The sequence below is a fragment of the Saccopteryx bilineata genome, chromosome 2 (assembly GCF_036850765.1).
Source record: "Saccopteryx bilineata isolate mSacBil1 chromosome 2, mSacBil1_pri_phased_curated, whole genome shotgun sequence".
Classification (NCBI taxonomy): domain Eukaryota; kingdom Metazoa; phylum Chordata; class Mammalia; order Chiroptera; family Emballonuridae; genus Saccopteryx; species Saccopteryx bilineata.
In genome coordinates this window covers 174,549,012-174,559,061 of record NC_089491.1, presented here as the reverse complement: position 1 = coordinate 174,559,061, position 10,050 = coordinate 174,549,012, and the positions used below count along the sequence as shown (strand labels likewise).

Genomic DNA, 10,050 nt, shown 5'->3' with positions numbered 1-10,050 from the left:
TGGGGGGGGAGGGGGGGAGGAAGGAGAGAGGTGGTGGGGGAGGGGAGGGGCACAAAGAAAACCAGAAGGTTACAAAAGACAATTTGACTTTGGGTGAGGGGTATACAGCACAATCAAATGTCAAAATAATCTGGAGATGTTTTCTCTCAACATATGTACCCTGATTTATCAATGTCACTGCATTAAATTTAATAATAAAAATAAAAACTTTGATTTTTTTTCTGTTAATCTGCCTCTGTTCATTTGATTATTAGCATAGCCAGAACTTAGAAGGCAGGAAGAAAAGTATTAATATTTTGTTTTAGCCCCCACAAACATCATTCCATCAAGTGGAGGCTAAGGACAAAGCCAGTGTGCTGTGAGAGAAAACATCAGAGTTTAAACTCATGAATATAAGCTGAGGAAACAGGCGCTCCCAGCCCCTTGCACCCCAGTCATCAATGTCATAGAGGGAAAAACTGTAACTGCTAGGAGAGGAATGACCTGTTAATAGCAAAGAAAATTTGTCTTGATTCTGTGACAGACTGAAGACTGTGACAGTGTGCATAAAAATCACAAACTTTTCTAGTTAGAACAGAAAAACAAACAACAAACAAAATGAGAATGCCTTTATGTACTTAACTGATGATGATTTTGAATTGTTCTGACTCCATGAGAGTCCTGCCACCCTCCCATCTCTGTAAGTTGGACCTCTCTTCCCCACACATTTTAGTTCTGCTGTGCTGGTGCTAAGGACTGTAGAATTCTACAGCACCAGCCCCACCCAAACCTGTGAGAAGGATGTTCTTTTTTCAAGTGTGGTCTGAGTTCCAGGCCATGTTTGCATTCTTAGTGTGTGTATGTTTCTGCAATGTATTAGATACTAGATCTCTCTTCCGGCTTCCCAGCATTACAGCACATCTTTGAAATGTGGCTAATCTGTGAAAGCTCAGAACCAAAGAAGAGAAGCAGGCACTGAGCCCCAAGTGGAAGCTCCATTGTAAGCCACTATGCTAACAATGGAAGTATTATTCTCATCCACAGGACCCATTGTTCTCTGGTTACAACAGGAATGAGATAAACAGCAACTGTGAGGCCCCTGCTCTTCTTCCTCAGAGGCCTGGGGACTGAACGTGAGAAGCCTGGCATTACTAAAGAGGGTTCTGACTGTTCTCAAAAGACAGAGTTGATGGTGATGGGGGCAGAAAAGTCACTCTTTTAAAAAAAATTATTTTTATTTTATTTATTCATTTCAGAGAAGAGAGAGAGAGAGAGAGAGAGAGAGAGAGAGAGAAAGAAGGTGGGGAGGAGCAGGAAGCATCAACTCCCATATGTGCCTTGACCAGGCAAGCCCAGGGTTTCAAACTGGCAACCTCAGCATTCCAGGTCAAGGCTTTATCCACTGTGCCACCACAGGTCAGGCAGAAAAGTCACTCTTTAAACAAAATATCTGCAAGGAAACAGTAGGAGAAGGTTGAGATGTTACAACAGCCATTATTACTAATATTTCCCTATATTCTGCACATGAAATAACTAGAAAAGCAGCATAGTTTTGCATGCAATTTATATACATATATTTGCATTTGCCAAGCCTTATGTAAGTTTTGAGTCAATTTTCAGGTCTTTCTCCTTTTATTCTTATCTTGATTTTTGTGGTACTTTCCTGTACCTTACCGCCTCAGATTTCTTACAATAGTCAGTTCTCATTGTTCACGGTAGTTATATTCTGTGAGGTCCCTGCAAACACTGAATTAGTGAACACTGAATCATTGCTCCGCGAGGAAACACAGGGTTAGGTTCCTTCAGCTCTAATCACAACATTTGCATCAACTGATCAGTTACGTGTGTTTCTGTTTGAAGACATTTTACTTAATATATATTGATGATTCATTAATATCGAACTTACAGCCAACAGCACTATAACTCATGCCTAAACAAATTAAAAAATTTTTTTTATTAGAGGAAGAGGAAGAGAGAGAGCGAGTGAGAGAGAGACAGAAACATTATTCTGTTCTCATATGTGCCTTGACCTGGGCTCAAATGTGCCTTGACCAGCAACCTCTGCTTCGAGACAATGCTCTAACCAACCAAGCTATCTGGCCAGGGCTTTTTAAAACATTTGTTTTTTATTGAACAAATCTTATCTAACACTTGTATTTTCTCTGTAAAGCACATCACAGCCTTCTTGCACTTAGGACACTAAACAGAACTTCAGAACAATGCTTGGAAACCCTTTTGAACAGCAAAGTCACCAAAAAAAGGGCACAAATGGTGGAAAAGAGGGCACTAAATGCACCTTGAATAGAATGTTTACAGAATGAGAGCTGAGACAAGAAGGCAGAGCATCACCTTGTTTCATCTCAGCCAAAAACGTGCATATGCTTTGGGTAACTCATTTTTCACAGTTCTGGACCTGTCGTTGTGTGACTTCAAAAGCACTGCTAAGATTGAATTTAGGGTTACAAATAAATTTTAGCAAGTAGACAAATTCACAAATACATCCCGTAACTGTACACATTTGGAAATTAAAGTGTTTTGTTGGTGAAATCTTGCCATGAAACTAGAAATTAAGAATAATTTCTAGAGAATTCAGAATAAGGATACTTTAGGATGTGGTAGCTTTCACATACAGATGTGCTACTGCCATGTCCCCTAACTCCATTCTCTAAGACATGTACTTGGAGATGCTTTTCCATTATTTAACAGGTATTGGCTCTAAACCAGTGATTCTCCAAGTATGGACCTGGAGGGAATGGCAGCATCGGCATCACCCCGGAACTTGTAGGAATGTAAATTCTTGGGCCTCACACAAGATCTATAGGATCAGAAACTCTGGGGGTGAACTCCAGCAATCTGGGTTTTGAAAAGCCTTCAGGAAATTCTTGCTGCACTCTCAAGTTTGAGAACACTGCTCTAAGCCTTGAAACTCATTTGGTCCGCCTGGTAGCTAATGACCGACAGTAGACCTGATTTGATGTCCTTTGGAGTGGACCTAGAGCTTGATAGAACTGGAGTCAAATCCCATTTCTCCCTTTTATAATGGGAAGAACTTAAGTTACTTAAATACTCTCATCCCCCCCCTTTCCTCATCGATAAAGATGTTAACATTACAAAATGAGAAAGGTCTTTAGCACCCAAAGGTCTTCAATAAGTGTTAACATTCTTTTATTCCTCTCTCTTTCTTTATTCAATCCTCAATAAAACATGAGAAATATGAGGGATGAATTAAAAATCCCAGGGAGATGGTTTTCTTTCTTTAGAACAGAGCTTGGGACTTTAGCTCAGAGAAAATAATTATTTTCATCATTCACTGCATGTGTGCGTGCGCGTGTGTGTGGAAGGGAGGCTAGTAAGCTAGTACTCTGGTCTCAGTGCAGCTACAGAAGGAAAACACACTGACGTGCTTCAGAGAGAACTCAGACTATTTCATTCAGTTCTTTCACCTTAACGTACAATTAAAAAGTAAATCCTTTGGACTCATTACATTCTTCTTTTTCCCTTTCTATCTTCTACCTCCACCCAGCAGCTTCTCATTCTGTTCTTCTTTTAGCCTAAGGAATTAACAGTTCCTTTCAGTTGCCTTGCTAGGATTCTGCAAGACTTTCCTTGAAAAGCAGGTGAATACAGGCTACTGACCACCACCCCTCCACTTCCCCCACATGTGGTTGAGGGGGATTTCAGGTCTCAACTCCCCAGTCCTTACCTTGAGTCATGCAGCACTAAAATCAAACTAGAGCCCAGCAAGTTGTTGTATTCAGAAACTGTAATTATGCATAGTGGGAGAATTTTTTAAAATTATCTTTTTTGGTTCCTTCTAGGATTATAGTTTATGGTCTTTGACAGTGACACTGTCTTCCTGTACTTAAGCTCTGTTGGAGTCATCTTACAGAACTGCTATTGCTGCCAATGTATAAAGTAGTTTGTCCCAATCTGGATTCCTTTCCCCTGAGCATTGGTAGTGTTCAATAGGTTAGCCAACATTTATTGTACAATGCGGGGGAGCAGTTTGGAACTTCAGTGGTAAAAACCGAAGGAATTTAATGGTAAAAACCAATTACCCTGTTCTAAGCCAGGGAAATTCCTTAATACAAATTTCAAGATACCTCACTAGCTTTCCTCATTCCAACCCACCTTAATTATTTTTGAGATGCAGCTCAGACTCTAGTTCAGCTAGACAAACCTGATAGCCATTTCTTTTCCTGTTCAATTTTCTTTGAAAAACAGAGTTGGAGAAAGCTGAGACCCAGAAAAGAGAAATGACTTACCCAGATTATATTTTCAGCCTGACCAGGCGGTGGCGCAGTGGATAGAGCCTCGGACTGGGATGCTGAGGACCCAGGTTCGAGACTCTGAGGTTGCCAGCTTGAGCGTGGGCTCATCTGGTTTGAGCAAAAAGCTCACCAGCGGCCCTGGCTGGTTGGCTCAGCGGTGGAGCGTCGGCCTGGCGTGCGGAGGACCCGGGTTCGATTCCCGGCCAGGGCACACGGGAGAGGCGCCCATTTGCTTCTCCACCCCTCTGCCGCGCTTTTCCTCTCTGTCTCTCTCTTCCCCTCCCGCAGCCGGGGCTCCATTGGAGCAGAGATGGCCCGGGCGCTGGGGATGGCTCTGTGGCCTCTGCCCCAGGCGCTAGAGTGGCTCTGGTTGCAACATGGTGACCCCCAGGATGGGCAGAGCATTGCCCCCTGGTGGGCAGAGCTTCGCCCCTGGTGGGCGTGCCGGGTGGATCCCGGTCGGGCGCATGCGGGAGTCTGTCTGACTGTCTCTCCCTGTTTCCAGCTTCAGAAAAAAAAAAAAAAAAAAAAGCTCACCAGCTTGGACCCAAGGTCGCTGGCTCCAGCAAGGGGTTACTCGGTCTGCTGAAGGCCCGGGGTCAAGGCACATATGAGAAAGCAATCAATGAACAACTAAGGTGTCACAACGAAAAACTGATGATTGATGCTACTCATCTCTTTCCATTCCTGTCTGTCTGTCCCTGTCTATCCCTCTCTCTGATTCTCTCTCTGTCCCTGTAAAAAAAAAAACAAAAACAAAAACAGATTATATTTTTATCTAGCGCTCTTTCTCCAGCATCATACTTCAATTCCTAAGCCATTAGTTTAGGCTTTCCCTATTACTCCAACCTTGTTTTCTCCTTTCTACCAAAGCCTGTCCTTAAACCTTTTAAATCTGTTTTGAATTTTTTTCTCCTCTAAGAAACAAGATCTTTCTGATTTGCATCTGGCTCTAATCATACCTTTTACTCCAAGCTCCTCTTTTTCTTCCAGGCATAGATTTACAGACTATATAGTCATAGAAACTTCTGACTTAGACAATCACCCCAATTTTTATAGAAAAGCACCCCAACTAACTAAGTTATTAGTCAGAGATCATAAAGTCAAGTCTAGAACTCAAGTATTTGAGCCCTTAGGTCAAGATTCTTTTTTAATATATGGAAATATCTATTTGTGTTTTTTTCTTCTATCCATATTCTTATGTCTTCTCATGAGATCCATCCTTCTAATTTCTTTGTCACCATTACTATCATCACAATCATAGTCAATGTCATCACTCAGCCATTCCCCAGAGTACTTGGAGCAGTGCCAGTGGTACGCTATAACCATTACCAATTTCCCAGATCCTTAACTCTTTTTCTTTATATACCAAATGATTCCAGCTTTATCACCCTGTGAGTATTCATCACCATCAAGCCTCAAGGAGACCAGAATTGGTACAATGAAAGAAACATTGCTACTGATGCAGGGAATCCACTCTTTTATATGAAATGTGAAATGTCAAAATACAACTTGCTAAACTGAAAGAGCAGGATAGATGAGGACCAAAGGGAACATAATTTCATGGAAGTTGATCTAGGTCTTGTCTATTAGAATTCATAGGATCCAATACCAACTAGTGTGAGGATACTGGATTTCGGAAGAGCCTATTGTACTGTGGTTGTTAATGGAGTGGATGGCAATGAACCGACTCAAGCTGAGTTAATCTGACTCTTCTGGCAATTTAGAATTGAGGCCTGGAAGTACTGTATCTGCTTTTAGAGGCTAAAATTGTGAAGTGATGTAAAGTTCTTCCTTCTGAAGAACCCAGATGATAGTGCCTGATGAAGCTGTGGAAGAGAGAAAAGGAAGCAGAACCTCAGAAAAACAAAGATGAGATGCTCAAAGACATGGGCAACAATCTTGGGTCCTGACTCCCAATCCTGGCTCCCCTCTTCATGGTCTGTAAGAAATCCAGTAGGCCCACCAAAACCCCTCTACTTCTGCTTCTTCTTTTCTTTCTTTTTGCTTTTCAGTCAGTGACTTCCTGTGAATCAGAGCTCACAATCATAGCTATTTTCTTCTGCCACTTCCCCACTCCACCCAGGTAAACAAAGCAACTGTTGCCAGTCTTCAGTCTTCACAAAATTTCATGTCCTCTCATGTACTTCCTTCTGAAGAACCTAGAGGACACTTTTGTTTATTTAGGGACAAGCTTAAAGCCTTGTTAAAGTGAATCCAACTGATCTTTAGCATTTTGCCTCTAATGTCTCTGTTGGGAGGTAGAAGGGTATGTTGTGGAGATTCTTCAATTCAGTCACTAGCAAACTACCTTTATGATTTTTTACATTTCCACGTACCACCTGTATCATAGTTTTCTTAATATTTTTAGAAAGATACTTAAAATTTTTATTACCCTCACCCATAATATTCATTAATGAAATAATAGGTTTGATATGCATATTATATTTTTCTAATATACATTAAAATGTAAAATTGTTATAATAAAAATACATTTTTTGCCACCTAACATTGTCTCATGTGCACCGCCTTAGGAAACATTAGTATAGTGTGGGTGCTGGAGTTAGACAGGCCCAGTTCAAGGTTTAGCTCTGTTACTGAACACCTGTATGACCTTGGACAAGACATTTACTCTCTATATACTTTAATTTTGTCATAATAAGCACATCTTCCTCAGGATTTTGATGATGGATTAATTGGGATAAGTTTAAATATCGTGTGTTTCAACTGCTTAGCATGCGGCCCCCTGAGGCCATTTATCCAGCTCCAGCCGCATTTCCAGAAGGGGCACCTCTTTCATTGGTGGTCAGTGAGAGGAGCACAGGATGCAGATGCTGTGGAGTACTGTATATGGTGGTGTCGCTCACGTACAGTACTACTTCCGGTGACATGAAAGGCAGGCGTCACAGCTCCGGAAGCGCATCATATCACTTGTTACAGCTAGCAGTGACAAATATGGAACTGGACATTGACCATCTCATTAGCCAAAAGCAGGCCCATAGTTCCCATTGAAATACTGGTCAGTTTGTTGATTTAAATTTACTTGTTCTTTATTTTAAATATTGTATTTGTTCCCATTTTGTTTTTTTACTTTAAAATAAGATATGTGCAGTGTGCATAGGGATTTGTTCATAGTTTTTTTTATAGTCTGGCCCTCCAACGGTCTGAGGGTCAGTGAACTGGCCTCCAGTGTAAAAAGTTTGGGGACCCCTGGCTTAGCACAATGCCTAGCACATAGTAAATACTCAATAGATGTTAACCACTCTTGTTGTACCTTCTAATTTTACCTTTTTTCTATTACTCCTTATTTCCTTTCTTTTCTTCTCAATCTATGTTTGAAACAAGCACCAGTGTAAAATGGGTTTGCTTCCTGAAGTACATGAAATGTATATAAGTCCCCTCAGAGACCAGAATAGAAAGCTGAGTGTGGAGTGTCTGCTAGGTCCAGATTTGTTGTATTAAGGATGTAACATTACCTTATTGTGCTTGATGTGACTGAGATAATGCCATTGTTTCTATAGAACTTAATTTTCTTTTTTCTTTTTTTATTTTTATTTTATTTTTTTGCATTTTTTCTGAAGCTGGAAACAGGGAGAGACAGTCAGACAGACTCCTGCATGCACCCGACCGGGATCCACCCAGCACGCCCACCATGGGGCGACGCTCTGCCCACCAGGGGGCGATGCTCTGCCCATCCTGGGCATCGCCATGTTGCGACCAGAGCAACTCTAGCGCCTGAGGCAGAGGCCACAGAGCCATCCCCAGCGCCCGCCCGGGCCATCTTTGCTCCAATGGAGCCTTGGCTGCGGGAGTGGAAGAGAGAGACAGAGAGGAAGGCGCGGCGGAGGGGTGGAGAAGTAAATGGGCGCTTCTCCTGTGTGCCCTGGCCGGGAATCGAACCCGGGTACTCCGCACGCTAGGCCGACGCTCTACCGCTGAGCCAACCGGCCAGGGCTAGAACTTAATTTTCAAGGGGTTCAGAGCCTTCATGAACATTCCCCTACTTTTTTTTAAAATTTTTTAAAAAAATGTTGTTTGTTTTTGTGTGTGTGTGTGTGTGTGTGTGTGTGTGTGTGTGACAGAGACAGAGAGAGGGACAGAGAGACAGGAATGGAGAGAGACAAGAAGCATCAATCATCAGTTTTTCAATGCGACACCTTAGTTGTTCATTGATGGCTTTCTCATATGTGCCTTGACCGTGGGCCTTCAGCGGACCGAGTAACCCCTTGCTTGAGCCAGAGACCTTGAGTCCAAGCTGGTGAGCTTTTGCTCAAACCAGATGAGCCCTCGCTCAAGCTGGTGACCTCGGGGTCTCGAACCTGGGTCTTCCGCATCCCAGTCCGACACTCTATCCACTGCGCCACTGCCTGGTCAGGCTCCCCTAACTCTTGCTTATTAAGTGTGGACAAGTGTCATCTTCCTCAGTTTTTTGGCGGAGGATCAAGATCCCAACAGGCCTGACATAGTTATTCAGTAACACTGTGGCAGAACCACAGAGAAGAATCTAGAACTCTTGATTAAGAGGTAAGATATGGCCTTAGTGCAACATTCTCTGTACTGACATGGAAGGTGCTTGTGGAAGTGAGCAGGAAAAGTGCTCCATGCTCATTAGGGTTCTCCAGCAAAGAAACAGAGCGTACTTAATTTCCCAGATTTGATCGGTAGGTATACCTACCTACTTTGCAATTCTTAAGGTAGTTTCCCTCAGAATACTAGTTTGAAAACAGGGTCTTAATTGATCATATTGACATGAACTCTGCTCTTCAATTTCCTTTCTGTTATAAAATCAAGCTGTTCTTGGAATTCTTAAAAATAACCCTGTCTAAAATTATTCTACCCCACCTTACACTATTCCCACCATGAAGACAAAGATTCCTTTGCTGTGTCACAAGCCATTACCTGTCTGGAGAACTGATTTCCTCCACAGCCTGTCTTTGATTACATGCTTGCTAATGTGTAATATTTCAATTCTTTATTTGATATTTTTCAAAATTTTGTGTTTTCTTCCTTTTTTAATTTTGAGAAGTTAAAAAATATAAAAAGTAACTATTTCTGTTTTTTTTTCAAAACAAAGTATCGATGAAAGTTAAAGTTAGAAAAAAATGTCACATTATACAGAAGTGAAACTAAATCCTAATGAGGACAAGTAACAGAGTAAGACAATAGCACACCTAGAAATAGAACTGAAGTACCCTGTCCCCTGGAACAAGTTTTTCTCTACTAAGGTGATTATTTTGCTTACATTTACAAGTTTGGGTGTATTACTGAACTTTTAAATTATCTGAACTCTTGTGTTTTTCATTTGGATGCTAGTGTAAAATACTGTGGGGAGGAAAGGAATAGATAGTCATGGAATCACTTGCTTTAGAATATGAAGTAGACCCTAAAAGCTATATCCACAGAGAGAACTTCCTGGTTCTACTAATATGAGTGATCAAAACTGGTCCCAGGTTATAGAATGATCTGGATTATGTCAGGCTTTTACTTAACATTGTGGCCGTGCTAAGGACTGATGAGCAGGCATTTCTTGCAGCTGTGGTTCCCTTGCTGTAGGAGAAATGAAGCAGTCAACAGGGAGCCCATACTAAAGGAGAGAGTATGACACAGTATTCACCCTTTACTCACGTTTATTCTGAAGAGGTTTGAGGTAGCTTAAACAAAGAATGCACGTACAATAAAATTGTTACCAGGATTTTTTAAAGTAAGAAGGAGCATACCAAGAAGGCTACCCTACATACTGAATATACTTTTGTCTCTAAGCCTCCTGACAACCATAACAAAAGTGAAAAAGTTGTAAAGA

At 41.6% G+C, this 10,050-nt stretch overlaps 1 long non-coding RNA gene across 1 annotated transcript in view; it reads right to left on the bottom strand.

The window, feature by feature from the left end:
- Positions 1–1,271: 1,271 nt before the first annotated feature.
- The window catches only part of LOC136325014 (uncharacterized), a 38,252-nt gene continuing 29,473 nt past the window's right edge, over positions 1,272–10,050 (bottom strand). Inside the window, exon 3 of the long non-coding RNA XR_010729182.1 lies at positions 1,272–1,429. This is a non-coding gene — a long non-coding RNA (uncharacterized lncRNA). The remainder of the gene's footprint in view (positions 1,430–10,050) is intronic.